The sequence below is a fragment of the Falco punctatus genome (assembly GCF_963210335.1).
Source record: "Falco punctatus genome assembly, chromosome: 1".
Lineage (NCBI taxonomy): Eukaryota > Metazoa > Chordata > Aves > Falconiformes > Falconidae > Falco > Falco punctatus.
The window spans coordinates 72,873,037-72,892,760 of NC_137580.1; the positions used below are offsets into that span (position 1 = coordinate 72,873,037).

General features: G+C 39.1%; 1 protein-coding gene across 2 annotated transcripts in view; it reads right to left on the reverse strand.

The window, feature by feature from the left end:
• BMPR1B (bone morphogenetic protein receptor type 1B) overlaps positions 1 to 19,724 on the reverse strand; it is a 297,524-nt gene that overhangs the window by 141,774 nt on the left and 136,026 nt on the right. For both annotated transcript variants that reach the window (XM_080369111.1, XM_080369110.1), the window contains one exon: positions 18,665 to 18,713. The gene's annotated coding sequence lies outside the window, so the exon portion shown is untranslated. The remainder of the gene's footprint in view (positions 1 to 18,664; positions 18,714 to 19,724) is intronic.

A 19,724-nucleotide genomic window follows, 5' to 3' on the forward strand; every position in this document is an offset into this window, starting at 1 on the left:
GTATGGCAGTTTCATTGTAGCACAAATGAGCACAAATTAAGTGAACAGTATAAACAATCAATTAGGTTCTGCAGTCCTTTATGGCTTCATTTTCTAGCTTTGTTAAAAAACCCAAACATAACAAAGAGTAAAAAAGGTCAAAAACCAGCCTACGTTTCAGCATACATTATTTTACATATGCAATTACTTTCTAACTTCACAATTAGGCAGCTTACTGACTCAAACATGCTGATGGTTCGTCTTCAATGGTCAAGTATTAATGTAGTTTTATGAGACTGAATGATGCTACTTATCTACAAATGCATCTCTCATACTTTGGACTTTGCCAAACAGCTGCATGCCTGCACACACAGCTGGATGCAAGCTGCTGGACAGCTACACTACTCAAGGCAGAAGGAAAACACAGGTAATGATATGCAGTGAATTGGGCTTGTTTGAATCAGACTAAATATTTGGATTAGAGTCAGATTCCTTCCAAAATACATATTGCAGGCATATATGTGACAGTCAGAAGATGAGTTCATTGGAGAAGAAATATAAAATAAAGAAATAAGAAAGACCCCAATGCATGGGAAAGGCAAACTAACTTCCTAAGTGTTTGTTTCTCAGACAAATGCAATTGATTTATTCCTTTCAATCCTATATGAATTAGTTTTCTAGTAGAGTTAGTTATTGCAGTCTGGCATCTCTTAAGCACCTGCGGAAGCTTTGATGATTTGAGCATCATGATTCGATGTCTTTATTTCTTCAGCTACACTCTACTCATGCATCTTCCTTTTCCTCACACAATGAATTCAATGATCTAAACATCTTCACAAGATATTCTAAAGTAACAGATTTAAGATTTAAAGCTACTGGGACAGATGATATCCTTGGTTATACCAGCAGAAATCCCACACTGACTCTGCTACTGATGACAGCCATAGAACTGCACGGAGTTTACACTAGGCTAACAGCAACTTCTTCTGTTGCCTTGTGATAAATCATGTCAACAGCACCAAGACTTCATGGCAAGTTTTGATCCTTCCATGCCGTCAAGCTTCCTCCCTCTGAAAAGCCAAGATACCAAATGCAGGGGGAATATGGTACATGCTGGGTCTGTCCTCGATGTGAAATGCGAACAGGGTCTGAGACACGCAGTTTCACCAGGGACTCCTTGACCCACTTTACAGGTACCTATTGATCCACTTGCAGGGATCACGTGAAAATTATATATTAAGTACCACCACCATTTTGAAATAGGCTTCAAACTGGCTTTTTATTACAATACTGCGCCTTGCTTTGGATTCTCAGACCCTCCCAGCCGGAAGAATGACTTCTAACCAAAAGATGACAACCATTTACACACATCCGAAGTCATTCAGAAAGTTACACAACATGAGAAAGTAACTGATGAAACATTCCAAAAGCTGCATTGGCAACAACAAAAATGATTGTAGTGCCCTCCCATTCATCCTTTTAATTAATCACATTATCTTTAACTAGAAATGCACAAACAGCTTGATGATTGGTGAAAGGCTGCTCTTCCTTTCTAAGCTAAGATTCCACACTTTGCATCATTGTGTTTCAAGTCTGAAAATGGTCACATATTTCCTTATTATGGAAAAGCACAACTACATATAATACCTTCAGATTAGCTCAATAAACCGTTTGGTCACTTCTGGTGAGAAATAAGATACCTATCTTTTAGGTAAAACACCCAACTCCAAATTGAATCTATTATTTCATATAATCACACAGTGGTTGAGAGTCGAAGGCATCTTGAAGAGACTCTAATTCAACACCCTTGCTCAGAGCAGGGCCACCTACAGCAGGTTGCTGAGGCCTTGGCTGGTTGGGTCTTGAATGTCTCCAGGGTGACACGGATGACTCCACACCCTCTCTGGGCAATCTGTGCCAGAGTTTGAACACCTTCACAGGAAAGAGACTTTCCCCTCACCCCATAAATTTAAACAGAATTTCCTGTATTTCAGTGTGTGCCCATTGCCTCTTGTCCCAGCAATGGGCACCACTGGAAAAAGCCTGGCTCTATCCTCCTTTCACTCTCCTTTCAGGTATTTGTACATATGGATGAGATCCCTCTGAGTCTTTTCTTCTCCAGGCTGAACAGTCCCCCTCCCTCAACCTTCCTCATAGGAGAGATCCTCCAGTCTCCTAAACATCTTCACGGTGCCTTCACCAGACCAGCTCCAGTTCATCCATGTCTCTCTGGTGCTGTGGGGCCCTGCACTGGACCCAGAACTTCAGATGTATCTCACCGGTGCTGAGCAGAGGTGAAGGATCCTCCCCCTTGATCTGCTGCAGCACACTGCCCAGTGCAGCCCAGGAGGCTGATGCCCCTCCTTGCCACCAGAGCACATTGCTGGCTCATATTTATGTTGTTTCCTTAATCTTTTCTATTCTTTGAGTTATTGTTATAGTAATGTTGCTTAGTCTTCAGCACTGACTAATATGAATTTTATGAATTTCAGAGTAATCTCACACCAGTGAAAATTCCTCTCATTAGTCAAACATTCACAGAATCATTAATTTGGCAATCCAAAGAAGCTTTAAATCTTTTTTTTTTTTTTTTTCCTCCAGTTTCCTGGCAAAGCCTTGGTGGTTTTTTTTTTTAAAAATAAAAAACTACAGGAAAAGGCAGATGGATTGATGACTAATGAATCATCCAGAATAAGCTATATAAAGACACTGAAGATACATCTGATCTAAACAGTGGATTAGAAGAAAAGGTAGAAAGAAGAAATATCTTAAGGAATGAATGGGAGAATTGTCACTGTGTAGCACAACTTTTAGGTTGACCACAGATCATAATTTATTCAGTCAGGTATGGATGTTCCCACAGTTATTCACAGTTTTGGACTCATTCCCCATCACTCTTCTCAACATGCTTTTGGAAAGTGCTAAAACCCCCATGTATCAAACTGCTAAATTATTAAATATGAGACTTCAGAGCTTGAGAAGTCATTGGCTATTTTCTTTACCAAACAATTTTTAGTTTAAAACTTACCTGCTTTATGCCTGTATCACACCCAAAACCTTTATCTACCGGCTACTAGCTGAAAACAAAACAAACAAACAAAAAAACCCACAAAAAACACCAAAACCAAAAGAAAAAAAAAAAGGAAAGGCTGTTCTGAACCCTGTTCCATGCAGTTGCAAACTGATTTTATGACTACACAGCAAGGGTGAGCAACAAGTGGCAAGAAAGCCAATTATGGCCTACAGTGTTATAAAAGCCAGCCATCAACCACCTCTCTGTCTCCTGATGATTAAAAGCTGATTAACTATATGTATTTGCTTGTTAACACAAGCAAGCAAATTTTGTTCAGCTATCTGGGAAGCTGGCAGCCTAGGAAAGTATTGCTGTGTGGCTTTCTTGTAGATTAAAAAATCCCACCAAATAGTAAATGCAAAGTGAATGCAGAGTTTTAATGCAGAATTTTGATACAGCTTATATATATCTATCATTCAAGTGGGATATTACTTTCTCTCTCTCTCTCTTTCACACAATTTCTAGTTCTCTTGCGGCAGCTTTGGGTCTTTTCACTTCCAGCCATCACACAAGTTAGGCTGCAATTGGTCAATGGGGGTTGAACATTACTGACACACAGACTTAAAGTGTGGTCACAAAATCCTGGTGGGAAACCAGTCTCAGGGGAATTTGCATTAATCTCTCACACATAGCATTTGAGAAATGTTCAAGCTGTAAGAGTCAAAAGAAATTGGGTACTCAAAAGTGGGGGCTCATTCATTTTATCATCTGTTGTGCACAATATCAGCTTCACAGAAACTCCAACAACAACCTGGATGTCTCATCGCTCCTGCAGCAAACGCCAGCTCAGCCAGATGTGCAGTTTGCAACTTATTTCCAAGTGGACAAGAACGTCCCAGCACAAAAACATTCACCTAGAAGGAAGGGACGTGGCATTTTCTCTCAGATAAGAAACAGAGGAATAAAAATAAAATCTTTCATGTGTATGAAATATTTTATTATTGTACTCATGAAGGAAATACTTTGCTTAGCATTGATGAGTATTTTAAAAGCATTAACTCAAGATAATTATCGAAGCCTGACACTCAGCTGGTATTTCTCTTACTGCAAAACCCGCCACTAGAGAATGAAGAACCCATGACCTGGGTGACTTTAGCTCTTGGATGCCCGTGATAAATTGTTAGTTTACTTTCAAAATGTAAACTATTTTTCTTCATTAAGCTAAAAATAAAGCACCTCAAAGATAATCTACAAATAAAAAAAAAAAAATTATGAATGAAATCATCCTGGAAATTACCTATTGTTCAACTAGAACATCTGGGAAAATAACTATTTTTTTTTCTTTTTGGCTAAGGCGTAAATGCAGTACGTAAGGAGTCATGCATTTTTAAAATAAAATACCTTCTTTTTTATTTTTTTCACATTTACATTTTTCTGTATGAACCAGGAGCTGAGACATAGAAAAATTATTTTAGTCATAATAAGCTTGTGACAGAAAGGTGTTTGGGGTTATTATGTCCCCTTCCAATGAAGGAAAGATATGGAGCCCAATTGAAAAATGTCAGATACTTAACACAACCGCAGTCAGAAGGCTGCAAGCCTCCAGCAAATGTCACTGATTAGATAACATGTGCCTAACTGAACTGACACTAGACAAAAGCACTTCTATCTCCTCTAAAATAAACAGAGAGATGGGAGAAGAACAGAGAGAAGGCAGCTCCTGGATTATCACCAGAAAAAGAAGGGAAAGATTTAGTCACCCGTGATGGAAAAGAAGCCAACTGCCCAGAAGAGATGCCTCTAAGATTCTTCAGAGGCAGCTGAAGAATTTGGAATGAATGGATTTACTGATGAAAAAGAGATTGACCAATCTACTTAGCCAGCACTAACTTGGGAGAACAGAGATTTCAAAGCATTATTAATTCCCAACCAAGAGAAGGAAAGCACACGCAAGAAATAGGTACAACCTTCACAGCACAAGGAAACAGCAGAAGAAAACTATTGCCCTGCGGGACTGTGAGTAAGCAGTGAGTAGAGGCTTCTGTGTGCATGAGTACAAACTGATGTGAAGATGCAGAATGAAGAATCCTCTAAGGAGAAGAGGAAACATTCCAAATGTTTTCTGGAGGAAAAGAAATAATTGTTGAGGTGTTTGCAAAGTGCAAATATGAAAAAATAGGATTTATGTAATTCACATGCTTTACAACAACTAGGGGTAAGTCCCACCTACTAACTTCTGTGAAGAAGAAAAAAGAAAGGAATTTTGCTCAAGTGGAGAAACGAAACTAACTGTTACCACCTAGAAAAGAAACATTTGTCAAGAGGATGGTTACTAAGGATAAGGACAGGAACAAGAAGTCTCTGTTGCAAGACTTTTCTTGGAAAAGTTAAAATAATACAAGCTATATTTACCTTTCATTTATCAAAGAGAACAAATCCAGTGAACTTTTATTTCTGTCACCACGACATTCAAAGTAGCTACATGAAAACTGGTGTGTAATGAAAAGTTATTATACACCAGATTCCACATCAATCTCACTGCTTCCTGAATTTTTGATGTTTGTATTTTATCATCACAAAGCTATTCAGATTCAACAGGCTGGCTTCCAAGCTTTTTACATCAGCAAAAATATTAAATATTATTTATTATTATTAGCCTAGATTTGACAAAAGACTACACTACAAAATACATACAACAGAAATTAAGGTAAGAGAGTATCTTTGAGTTACTGCCACATGTGTCTCAAATTATATTTAGGGAAGCATCAGTTCCACTCTTCAGAGTCTCTGTACACATTACACTTAAGTGTAATTTACAGCAGACTTTAAGCATTAAGCTTTCATGGCAGTAGCTCTCATTATTTTTTAAAAAGAGGTCTGGATGACAGTGATTTGTCCTACATACACAGACCTTACACATAACAGACTGCACTAGCATTTGTGGCCTGCCTATTCAGGTCACGGTTTTCTGTCTCTCTCCTTGACTTTTCTTGGCCATATGTGCCATTTATTTGCTTATACCAGACCTGCACCTTATATTTTGGCATGTCACCGTATATATCTGTATTTCAGCTTCTAAACGATACTTCAAACTACATTTGCATTGTTTTGCTTTTCCATCCTTGTGCCCCAATACATGTGCTTTGATCAAAGCTTGAAACAATCTATCCACCCACTCAGCTAGAAAAATGCCAAAATGACTCCAGATTCAAGCTTTCTTTTGGCTGCAAAATGACCTTCCAAACATGAATGGGCCATAATCATCACAGCTGGCTTCGCATGTTTGCAAGCAAGTAAATGGGGTTTTTTTGATACCTCTTCAGCTGCAGAGATGCATGCCAAGCTGTAGCAGATCATGGCTGCACATAAGAACCACACAGGATGCAATGAGAGCATCAAGAAACAGCTGCCTGCGAGGATGCACGCAACACGGCAGGCGAGTAGCAATGAAAACACCACAGAATTCAAAGCAGAAAGGATGTCTTCCACCTTTGCTACTGGCTATTAGGGTTTAGGCTCTTTTCAGGCCAATTTGTCACGTCCTACCTGGAGGCTGATGTCAAGAAGGATCCCACCCTGGCACTCATTGTAGTCCTGTGACAACACAGCCAAAGAAATCCTAGTAATTCAGGGAGAGGAAGGGGGAAACATATATAACTTAGGAAATTGAGAAGGACGCAACAAATGAGCGTCTGTGGAAGGACAGAGCTGAAAGGTTCTGAGGCTAAAGGCTTCGAAGATACTTCGGGATCTACAAGAGCAGCTCACACCAACTGAGATGAAACAAGGCATACATTTTTCTTCTGGATGCGGAAGAGTAAGTGACAGAACACACTGCATGAAAGCAGTGCCTGACAAAACACACTTCTACCTTTTCCTCCTTCACACCTTTCTTTCCTCATTCATTTTTAGCTTACGTGTAGGTTTAACACAGAGATGTCTGGGTCTTCTTCATGTTCAAATCCAGGTCCTGTCCTCCTCAGTCACTGCCTACGAACACAACAGGAGGAATGGCAGCCCAACTATTTTTCATCCTGGCATTAGGCATAGGCTACATTTTTCAGGCCTTGGCTTCAGCCTAGCTCTCTGGTCCAGCTCCTCGAGACGACACGACAGCTCACTCACACCTCATTCTGCAGTGTGCGGACAGAACTATTTGTTCTCTTGCTACAAGAGCATAAAAGCCAACTTGACTTGGGACTTACAGCCTTCAGCAACAGCTGATCAGTATAGCACTGTAAAAGCAGCAAAGACACCAAAGACAATTAAACAAACAGCACCGATGAGCTTGCTACTGAACATTGCTGCTTTAATAACATTTATTGTTCAAGAAAAGATAAATCCCACCAAGAAGGGCACAAGGACTACAGTTATCACACGTGGTCTGGCTGGGGCAGAGAGAATGGACTGCTCTACACTTGTTAGCACCCACCACATTGAGGAAACACTGAACAAAACACAACTAGAGAATGTCATCTGAAATCCAAGCCCAAGTAAACAGGTTTTATATGAAGCGTCTTGGGAGTGGAGGAGTGGAAAGGCAACAGCTCCACAAATGCTGTTTTCACAGTGTCCCTGTGGGAGGACTTGGCAGTACCTCCAGCCTGGTAATCCTTGTGCCCACGGGCATCCGCACAGCCTCCCAGCATTGCAACCCCACTCCCCACAGTGAATTTAGCACCCTCAGTGAGTCTGAACATCACATTTGCCCTTGTATAGCGTACAAGGAAGCAGAGTACTCTACAGTTCCCCCTCTCCCACCCCACAGCAGAGAGGAGTTTTCTTTGTCCACTATTTGATAGTCCACTGGTACAAAATCTAGTCCCCAAAAGTCATTCAATAAGCTGTTTTCCTTCAGTCTGTAGTAATAAAACTATACAACACTATAAACATTTTCCGTGTTGGACTCCAAGATGTTTGGCGCTGTAGCTGGAAACACTGCTCCTTTTGTTTTTACATTACAGCAGACCCCTTTAGACCCACTTTCCATCAAGACACTGAATATTTTTGTCTTCTATTTTCTGTGAGATGAACCCTTTCTAAATCTAGGCAAAAGACTTATGAGCAGCTATTGGGTGAGTATCATCACTCTAGAGCTAAGCACATCACAAATCAGGCTCATCAGAAGAGCAGAGTGATGCCCAGGGAACAATTTTGCCTCCTGTAACCATTCCAACACATGGACTGGCCACGCAGCAAAGAATAGCATTAATGGGAGATATGGACCTGTCTCTCTCATGTGGGTAGAAAGAAACAGACCGCACAGAAGGCAAAATTTCCTTTTAATCTGTAAGTTAAAGCTAAGAAAAGCAATAAACAAACTCTCTGATGAGTGTTGCCAGTCTGTGTCTAAGGAATCATCTTTGTAGCTGAACATACTCTCCCTTTCTGCCCCACGTCTGAGAAGAAGGGTAGGGCAGGTAAAGCAGGAGCAGAGGTATGGTGTATGAAATTTGGTGGAATACTATGCCCATGCTGCAGCTGGCTTTTCTATTAAAGCTGCTGACAAGAATGTTAATGTTTCAGTTGGGCAAAGTTTGCAGGGAGAGGTAGCATCTTTTATTAGACCTACTGATACAATTGAAAAAAAAAAAAAAAACCCACACCAAAAAACAGAGAAAGCTTTTAGGCACAGAAAGCCTTTCCTGCACAGAACTGAAGAAGGGCTTGTTTGTCTGGAAGTGTCTGTTGTTTTTTTCCAACTATATTGGTTCACCTAATGAAAGATAGCTCTCCCTGCAAACCCTGCCCCACTTAACAGTCTTTGAATATGGCTACAACAGCAACACTATTACATTTTGGTTGTACTGATGGTTTGCAACATAGACTTTGGCATATGGTCCAACAGGCATCAATTCATTTCACAGAGAACAAGCTACTGTTTTTAAAGGCAAGAGCTTATTATAAATTATACTAATTGCCAACGTGGGCCAGCATAAAGCTGATGGTGATGAAGGCTAAAAAAGCCCCTAACCCCCACCTCCACCCCAAAAATAACCCCACGCTGTCATACTACCATTCACATCAACCATCAAAATATTCCCCAAGTATGACAAGTAGCACAGTATTTGAAAATGCCAGGAGAGCACAAATTGTCATCTGCTGAAGGAGTAGCAAAACAGTCCCCATAGGGGATTGTTAAATAGGACTAATGTGATAAAGTTATTTTCAAGACACATCCACACTTTCACCTACGTTGTGCCAACACTGCCACACTCACTAGGACTGATCTTGGCGAGTGGTACTCTAACACGTGAGGGTTTATCATGAGGATACACATTTACATAGCAGAGAGAAAACCACACAAAAATAAGTAAAGCCCCTCAAATACTGTGGGCCTCAGGAAGGTCTTGGTGTCTTACATATTTCAATGTTCTTATTAGTTCGGGTGGAACAGATGAAATAGCTGACTGACCTCCTTCATGGACAGGCACTGATGCTAGGAGATGCATTAAATATCTGAAAGCTCATGTTCAGCTAATTAAGGCATACTTTTCTTCCCATAGTCTGCCATTAACTTTAGCACAAATCTGATTGGAAACATCTGTACTGCAAAGAGAAAAAATCAATTCTTACCCTCAACATACAATTTACTGTTATTTATTTATAAAACAGACTGCATCTGAACACTTCATTGTCCTCTTCTCTCACTCAAAGGTTCATATTCTCATTATAATAACCATTTCAGGTTTAACACTGTAAGAAGGGTCTCAATAGGAAAACCACAGTTAAGTAATTTTTCAGTTAATTACATTTTTTTAACATATTCTGTTATCAAGAAATATTCTGAATTTTATTTCAGAGGTCTATGAAGAAAAATTTTTCAAGTAATGTCTGAAGAATGATAGAACTTTTATTTTCCAGATCTCTCTGTATTCAAATTACAAATGAATAATACATATTTTTATTTGACTTAGTGTTGTAACTATAGATTAATTACATTAATTTCAGCAGAATGTGTCCACAGTTTTGCTTTGCCATGAAGATCAGAATGGATGTGGTCATTACCATTAAATTACTTGATATTGTATATATTGTAGATCATACGTATCAATGACTGCAAAATTATTTTCCACCATAAAGTGTTTCATCTCTACAGGATGCTTGATATTTTTATTTTTTAAATAAAAACAACAGCTACAAAAAGATTTATTTTGTAGGTAAAATTTTTATAAGCTGAGCTGGCAAATATTTGTCTCTGACATCTATTTAAAACCTAGTAAAATACGTTTATGCAAATATCAATTGCTTTCTGGAATCTTTTTCTTTTTTTTTTTTTGGTGAGGGGGGCTGTTGGGTAGAAAAACGGTTTTGTAAAGAAGTTTATTTACTGAAATGAACTAATAAAACAATCCATAGCCTGACTGTATACCTGAAATAAGCCAGACTGACTAGAAATGCAATGCCACAGCTATAATTTCTGAAATTATATGGAGGTTGAGGGAAAGGGAAGGAATAAATTGATTTCTTCATGCTTCAAAAAAGAAAAATAGTAAACTAAAATCAGTACAGTAAGTCCCTACAGCTTTCCCCATTTGGAGGAATTTCAGAGTAATGAGAAAGACATTTTCCTCCGAGCATAAGTGGTATGATAAGAACTACAGTCTCAAAATACTTTATGCATAACATGCTGTTTCTTCACTTTGCTTTCTAACTACCTGTAAAAAGTAAGTGAAAATGAGACACAGATCTTTGTTCCTGAAAATGAGAAACAGATTTTGTTGCACTGAACGTCAGACCTTTTACACTCATTTGAATGTAAACAAGAAGATGACAAAAAAAAAAAATATAGTTTCTGAAATTGTTTCATGTTGGAATTAAACTGGATTTTTGTTAACTTGCATCTCGGTGCAAGCTGAGCTTCAGAAGGGGTATGTGGTTTGAATGTCTCCTCCTACACAGAGTGTTGTACCGCACAGAAGCCACAGACATCAACTTTTAGTCACTCGGTACCACAACACATCAAATATTCAAAGGAATGACCTTAGCTTTTTTCTATAGGCATCAGTCACATTATATACTCATATGTTGGTTTAGGCCTTCCATGGTTGTAAAACAGAGGATAATTTTCATGTGCTCTGCCACATCTGGGCTAATAATAATTTTCTTTAATATTGTTTATATATTATGTGCTTTCAAGTCTGCTTTAGGACATGAACAGAGAACAGGTCAAGTACTCGTCTGTAAAGTTTCTAAAAGATGAAGAAGGGCTTGTAACTAGTAATAGCCAGAAGGCATTAGTTATTTCTTTTATTAAATTATTTCTCTATATGCAGCCACAAAATGGGCACCATTTGATGAACACCACAGACAGGCACAATGTAGCCCTGTCCTTATCTAGCTTCTCATTGCAAGGTTAGTATCGATTTTCTTTTAGTATTTTTCAATCAGCTCACAGTCACCTACCTGGTGGAAGAACCATCTCCCTGCCTCACAAAGAAGAGAGGTACTTGGCTGCTGCATTTCTCCCCCACACAGGAGGCAATACAGAGGTGTCTTATTTTCAAATGAAGGCAGAAAGCACCCCAAAAATCACAGGACTGGCGTAACAGCATTAATTGATGATGACTTGTCTTATGGCCATATTACACCGAAAGGCTTGGCTCTGCTGAGTCAGCCAGGCTGCAGCACGCCCTCCCCCAGCCCGAGCCCCCATCCCTTCCTGCATGAGTCGGTGTGGGGCTGGAGCCTGCCAGGCACTCCTGGGCACCAAACACCCTCATACTGCAGCTGGGACCAGCTCCCTATTGCAATTCATACTTGGCACACCTCTGGACACGCATCCCTGAGTACAGCTGAGCACTACAGCCACAGCCTATCATGGGACACGACAAACCTGGGAGTAGCACAATTCGTGCATTACTGGAACCATATGCTGAAATACATGGGTTGGGCATTTCCCCAATAGCCCAGTCTGATTTTTGGATCCTCTAGACAGATGCCAAGTCCAAAAGTAATTGTAGAGGAACACAGAAAAGAAAAAGATTGAGCCCTGATTGCAGAATCATTAAGCAAAACCTACCCTAGCTAACGAGAAGCTGAACTTTACAGTGGATTTTGCAGATTTTTGTAAGCAGCAACTGTTTGATCAACAATTTGTTCCATCAACAAGCCCTGCTGTCTCCTTAATCCAGCTAGAGCACCCAGGTGAGTCCGGAGTTGGCTGTTAACCCCTGGCTTGCTGGATGGTGGCAGTAGCCTACAAGCACCTTGCCATCCTGCACAGCACTGCATGTTTCTATCTAGAGCCATGCAAAGGATAGGTTTTGTTTATACCTGCTATTCTTGATAAATCAAATGCAGATATTGTTGCGTGAAACATAGCAGACATCACGGCTGGTTTGTACAAGTCACCTAAAAGACACTACAACTCCAATCGAGGTATTCCAGACAAAATGCAATATAACACTTTAAAGGTCCACACCGTTCTTGACACCTTTCAGCTATTTATAGATGGAGCCAGATAGGTAAGTTGGTGTAACAACAATATTGATGAATTCCTAGTTTTACTCAATACTCCTGGCTCCATGTGGCCTCTAAACCACCCCTGAACACCAGGATGTGCAGAGAAACAATGAAGCAACTCTCCTTGACCTGAACTACGTCTAAAAAGAACTTTAAAACCTCTATGCACAGTCTGCATAAGAACAGTATCGGGGAAAAAAACTGCAATAAAATTCTTCATGCAAATTGCCATCTGGGCCAGGAAGCTGAGCACAATACTGTTTTCATAATCTTTAATGATGCACAGTGTAGTTCAGGGGGAGGGAGGGTAGGAAATGGGACCAACCTTTGACCAGTATGACAGCAGCATAAGTAATCCCTTATTGCATTATGAAACGATTCATACATGGGGACCTGTTACATTACTGGCCTGTTAACAGTATCGCAGCCCCTTACTTTGACTTTTTTCATTTTGTTTTACATCAGACAAGCCTATTGCTGCCATTTGTAGAGAACGGAAAAGCTGCTACAGTTTTAATATAAGACACAGGAAAAAAATACACAGCAGCTGTTCATATTTTCTAGGAAGTCTGTTACAATAATGATGTCATGGAAAAAGGCTGGAATCTATTAAAATGGATCAGACAGGCAAGCCATTCAAAGCCTTCAAACAATATGAGTATATAAGCTGCACCATGTACCTTCTATTAAAATAAAACAGGCAAAGAGTGGAGTTCCTTAAAAATATTATTGAGAACAGGCAATTAAGGTCATGTCATAGGTTTACTTCAATAAATTCAGTTTACTACTGGAAATACCCAATAAAGCAAAATACAAAAGCCACAACCAGCTCACTGTCAATTAAGCCCATTTTCACCTATAAAAGCATTTAAATCTGTTTTGAAATCACTGGCTCACACTACATAGGAACAAAGAAGCTCTTCCAGCAAAATACTCTCCATTGACAAGTGAGACATTTAAACACCAGGTGTAAAATTCAGCTCATTAGAAATGGTGTTTTGGTGGGGTTTCCACCCCCCCACCCCCCCTCCAACTCTGGAATTAAAGCATGCAGCTAAGGGGAGTCCTATCCAGGTACTCCATTTGACCTATAATTAGCAATCAGACGTTCTTCATTTATATGATGCTACTCCTGGGCCCTAGCAAGTTTGCACCTCTTGCAGCAGCTTGCTTGCATGCCACTGCAATCTGCAGAGCCCAGAGCTTGCTCAAACATTACGCTTCCCTTCCTTGGGGTACATGGAAAAGAGAAGGGTTTGTGGTAGAAATCAGGTAAGTTCTGCGGTTATCTGGATGTCTCAAAAATTATCTTTATATTGCCTCATTTCTGACAAGCTACACCTTCCTCCCAAAGGCTTTCATTAGAAAGGTTTTTATGTTGGTGGCCTAAATATGTCTTCCTAGCACATGCAAAAGTACCGAACACAACATGCAAACACTTCTGCTAACGTGAGATCATATTTTGACTCCCACATTCTTCAAATATTCAGGCTGACTTTTTGCGTATTCAGGAGTTGGAAAAGTAAAGACTGATCGTGTTTAATATATTTAAGACACAATAAAAATACACAGGACAAAACAAACCAGACACGAATATCACAGGCAAAGTTTTAACACATATACTGGGAGGGCAGTAGGGGCAAGAGCTATAGTCCTCATCGCAAAAGAGGAGACGCTCAACTCAATAGCAGCCATTGATGGTTTGGAAAGTAATGATCCCGCCTTCCTTTGTGTTTTCCACTGGAGTCAACTAAATATATGACATCAGGTTTTAATATTCTGGGATATGCTAATGAGGTCACGTGTAAATGGAATACATTACAAAGGAAGAATTATAAACCTGAGACCAAATGAAAGCTAATATGACATCCTTAAATTTCTTTGTTTTCAAGCTATCAAATAAATTTTGTACCTGTTAATTATAAAATGCCAGCTACAAAGAAACAAAAGCAATGAAAATACCTTGAGATTCAAAAAATTAATCAAACTACAAATAGGTTTAAAGTGATAATTCCATCAAGACATCTGAAAAGATATGTGTGATTATAGCTGTGGTCAGTTATACAGCCTGGTAAGTTAAATTGCTTTCATTAATGTTCCGTATTAAACTGCTTTCAACACCACTACTACAACTATCGCTACAAAATAGAATCTCTAGCAGAACTCAAACCCAAAATTCAAATTGCTAAGCAAACTAAAAAAACCCAGAAAACAATGACCCCAACTTCACAGACATACCCACACTAAGCCATTTAACACTTCCTCCTGCAACTGGGTACGTACAAAGGAATTTCTGAGTTCACTCAAGTCCAGCTGCCAAGTCAGATCCCTACTACCTTGCTCACATTTCCAAATCCCAGTAAAAGCCACAGGTTATGCATGCACTAAAAGCAAGAGGTTAGGCATTCAAATAGCTCTGTGCACTTAACTAAAGGCTCAAAAGATTTGAGCCAGAATGCAGTAAAATGAACTGGAATGCCTTATCTTAGGCACACCATTGTATTCATAAATTTTTACTTCAAGCTGTTATTGGATATAATAAAATAGCATCAACATTTCAGATGAACATTCAGGGCAAGCTTATAAACTATTCAGTGATTAATGCTCTTGTCTCATATTTTCCATTTTCATTGCTACTAGAGGTCATATGTTATGATGTCAGTTTGAATCTGGATATCCATTTTGAGGAAATCTAATTCAAAATTATAATACTAAGGCATATGGTAAAAACTGCTTAAAAATTCTATACTGAGTGAACATATTCACTCTGTTACCCGTGTAGATTTCACATTCTAGTACCACCTATTCATCAGGCAAACATACTTTGGGTGCATCTTCCCGTACGGTAAACATGCCATAGGTTGAACGTGCAGGGGCAGAACTCACGTATACCAAGACGCAGCAGCACTTGCCAACCTTGAGTGGAGGGTTTTGCAGGGCTGGATGAACAATATGAAATTAATCAAATTCCCAGAGCATGATGTAAATTGAATCTGCCAAAAGGATTCAGGAGGAAGAAGAACAGGAGTCTGAGCTGGAGGGAGGCTTGGAGAGTATCTTCCTTAGGAGCTGGTGGGATGGAGATGTTTCATGGGGTCTGACACTAGTAAGACACTTGTTGCTTTATTCTGCCCTGCTCGCAGACCGGAGGATTCCTCACTGACTTGCAAAAAGCAGTTTTATTAGACAGCTGAGCTCAGATGTCAGAAGACTGAAGGGACTACTCTGCTCGCCTCTCCCAGTCTCACTCTCACCCTCCCATTTCTCTTGGACTCCTGCTACTTTTCTCATGACCCTGCCTGTGACACTGGCTTCTGAAGCTAAACCACATGAGAGCTAGCTTTGTCTTCTTCCTCCCTGGTCCCCCGTCTGTCTGTCCCCCATCCCCCCTGCCCAAAGAAACAGATTTCAGGTGGTTGTGCTCCCTCAGACAACTCACTATGGACCTAATAAGAGAAAGCCCAAGAATCGGAGTGGTTCCGAACCCAGGCTGTGGAGCAACAGTTTTCTGAATATTGCCATACGCTTCTCTCAGATGTGTTGGTTCTGTATGAAATACTAGCAGAAAATACTTTCAGCTGAGGTTTTATGTTTGTTATTATTACTATTGTTGTTGTTATTAATATTACTACTATTATTATTATTACCACCATTTTTCTTCTTTCCCCAGAACAAATATCTGTGAAATAACTACAATTAAAGTCCTTCTCAAAGCAAAATCAAGCTAAAATGTTTTTTTCACGTGCGCAATGCATGAAGCATCAGACTTATTACTCATTTTTGCTATAATTTATTATTGATCTTTCCAGTAATAAATGGTAGTGCATATATACAAATAAAATATTTATATGCAGCCTTTGAAGTACAACAATTCCCTATATTGGTAAAGCAGTGGCAGACACAACCAGTACAACCCACTGGAACTACTTCAACCATCACATAAGGGAGGGAATTCAAAATTTAAGTAGTCACTGAAACTTCAAATCTTGATTTGAATTATAAATGGTGAAGTGTTAAAAAGTTCCTGCTACAAGAGTGGACAATCTTCCATAGCATTTTATAGGCTGAATTCTATACTGCAATGTATGCCAGCCCAAAATTATTTGTATTATGCAAGTATAATTCTAAAAACAAGGAATAGTAGAGGGATTACATAGAAAAAGCATGGACTTACTCATGGTTCTTTCCGCATTTAATTTACTAGTCCATTTTCTTTCTAAAATGACTGAACCAGCTAGGCACTTAATATAACACATCCAAGGTATCTCCTTCCTCCAGGGAGGCATTTTAAGCACAAAGTAATGCAATGACCTTCAGAAGGCGTTCAGTGTGAAGCAAAACCATTTACATCTATGCAGATGTACAACCGAATGCAATGTGTACGTCCATGCAATTAAAATTTAAAACTACTATCATCTTTGTACTCATTTCTACTCAGATTCAAGCAGATACACTATGAACTAGGATACTGGAGAAGCAGGACCAGCATTTGCTATCATGTAGTTACATACGGTAAATGATTACTAACCTCAAAAAGATTAAAAAACAACCAGAAAAAAAAATAGGTTCTTTTAAAAGGAAATATTTCTAAATTCAGTTTAAAACCTACTTGAATGTTTAACAAGAAAAATAATAATTTTCTACAGGCATGACAAGATGAAGATTTGGTACAGAACACAGAAAATTAACAGCATTTTAATGGTCTTTAAAATTCTTATACACCATGTTCGTATATAAATAGATTAACATAAAAACATTATGCTAATTCATTTGTTTATATTATAAGCTTTGGAAGATAATAGATAGCTTTTTATTTTCTTAATACCTCCATTGCAACTTACTGGCACTTCAGTGATAACATGTCCATTTTTATAAGAAAAGGCTACAATTTTATTTAAAACTTAACAGGCATTCATTCTTTTTCCTTTCAAAACCTAGGCATAAGTAACAAAGCACCAGAGTCTTATAAATTTTCTAACACCAAATGCAAATTAAGTCATGAAATTGCTCTAGGAAAAGTTCCAAGAATGCAAACCCAAAGGAATTTCAACACAATTTCTCAATTTCAGGCACTTTATGATACTCAGGCAAGGTAACAGAATATGATGTGGTTAGGAAGAGCTATCTGTATATGGAAAAATGTTTAATTTTCCAATTTCAACAACTCTCTGTATTCTGTTTATATGCTCTAAGACGAAATACATGTATATAAATGGAAAAAACAAAAAGGGTGGCAAGGGCTCTGTAGATTGAGCAGCTCACTAAGTTTTCATTAGCTGGAGAAAGTGGATTGAGGGTTCCTAACTTAAAGGGTGTATTCATATGTTTGGTAAATATCTATCAAATTAATATATTATTCCTTTTTCCTTTACTTGGAGTCAAGTGAACTGCTTTCCTGCATTGTACCAGTCTGCATTAGAAGTAAAACAAGCACAACCCCCACCCCATTATGTGACAAGGTAAAACTTCCTACATTTTAGCTTTATCAGCTCTGACTATGTGGCTTTATAGCACCATCTCCAGCAAACTGGGGCTTTTTTCTATAATGAATAGAGTAAATAGTTAATCTTTCAACCACCCTCCTGAAAAGCCTCAAATCCTTTGTTCTTTTTAAAGACAAGGCAGGAGTTTTAACCAATTGTTTAAACAAAGGGCTGCTGATTTTTTGTTCTGAACTACTGCTTGTTTACCCCAGGGGAGACATCAGCCAAAGAATGACAACTTAACTTGCTGGGCATGCTATTATTTAGCAATAACCCCAAGGGGACTGGGGACATTTCCTGAATATGAACTTTAGGTCTGCCAGTGCTTCTCTGAAAATATGAGATGGACAGTGACAAGCAGCCTGCCCCAGAGTCATGCTGTAAAACCTCGTCTCAGAGCGCTGCCCTTTACCTCCAGCCACTCAGCTGGCTCCCATTTTCCTGTCAGAAGACAATTCTTACAATTCTTTACCAATCCCTTCTTGAAAGACGTCCTAGGTGTCAAGCATTCAAAACAGTAAGACCATCCAAACGTGCATATATGTGTCCTTCTCAAGTAGCCTGTTCACTATTGCCTGTATCACTGTGAACATCTCAAGCAACTTTTCTTCAGCCTTTCAAAGTCCAGTTCAAAACAGTAACTGTCCTCTGTGATTACTTCATGCTGGTACTTATTAACAATAATGGTCTTTATAAAAACAAAATAACTTAACTCAGTCCTTACCTGAAGAACTCTTACTGTTCAAGACTTGCAGTTAGTAAACTGGTGTAATCTGCAACAGAGCAGAAAGATGCATCACTTACGTTGCTGTTGTGCATTTAATGTAAGCATTATAATTCAATTACACTTGAGCAAACTTACAGAACTTTTGTTATCGTGGTTTGGCACATGTTTTATGGAGACCCATGTCAAGCAGTAATTGTACAATACTGCATATACACACTATTAAGAGGTACCTTTTTCCTTTCCCAGTGTTTCTGCTCAGACATGGGGATGTATGAGTTTCGATCTACCTCAATGTGTTACTCATAATGCTCATGTTGTGGTTAAATAGATTAAATAATTAAGGTCCTGCTGACATTGTATTTCTTGTCACTAAACAACCCAATCAATTGAATTAGGCACTTCAGGAAGAGGTGCATGATTGGGCCCAGATGCACTCAACTCCCATCAACTTCTAATGAGCTCTTCAGTAAAAACAAACAAAAAACCCATACTCACTTAAAATGCAGATCTGATTACATACTAGTGACAACTCAGTGAAGCCTAATTCTTAATTAGCATCCTGAAATGCAGCTAAACAAAACACTATGAGCCTGAGTGTCTACTGATCAAACTCCCCCGCCTGCTCCCATCCAAAAAGCAGCAGTTGCACTGCAAAGACATTCAAGTCAAGACGGCGCACATTTGTATGCAACATCTTCCACTGAGGGCAGAAACTATGAGTTTAATCTTTCCTGTCTTGCTGAAAACACCATTAGGTATCACAGCCAGTTACATCCACTGCTTTTCAATGTGCATCTGATGCCAGCCTTGCATTTTGCATTTATTGTTCACTGAGGCCTCTTTGCTGACTTGGTATTATAGAGACTAACTTGTAGTCAGACCTAGAAGCTTTGTTATAAGAGACAGGCTATGCGAACAACTGCAGAGCACAAATATTTTTTTCTTTCCTTTTTTTTTTTTACTTCTTCAAGTTACCTACATAGGGGCAGCACAAGCTGCCTCTGTTCTAGAAGAATTTGCTGTTATAACCATCATAATAAATTTACACCTGGCCTAC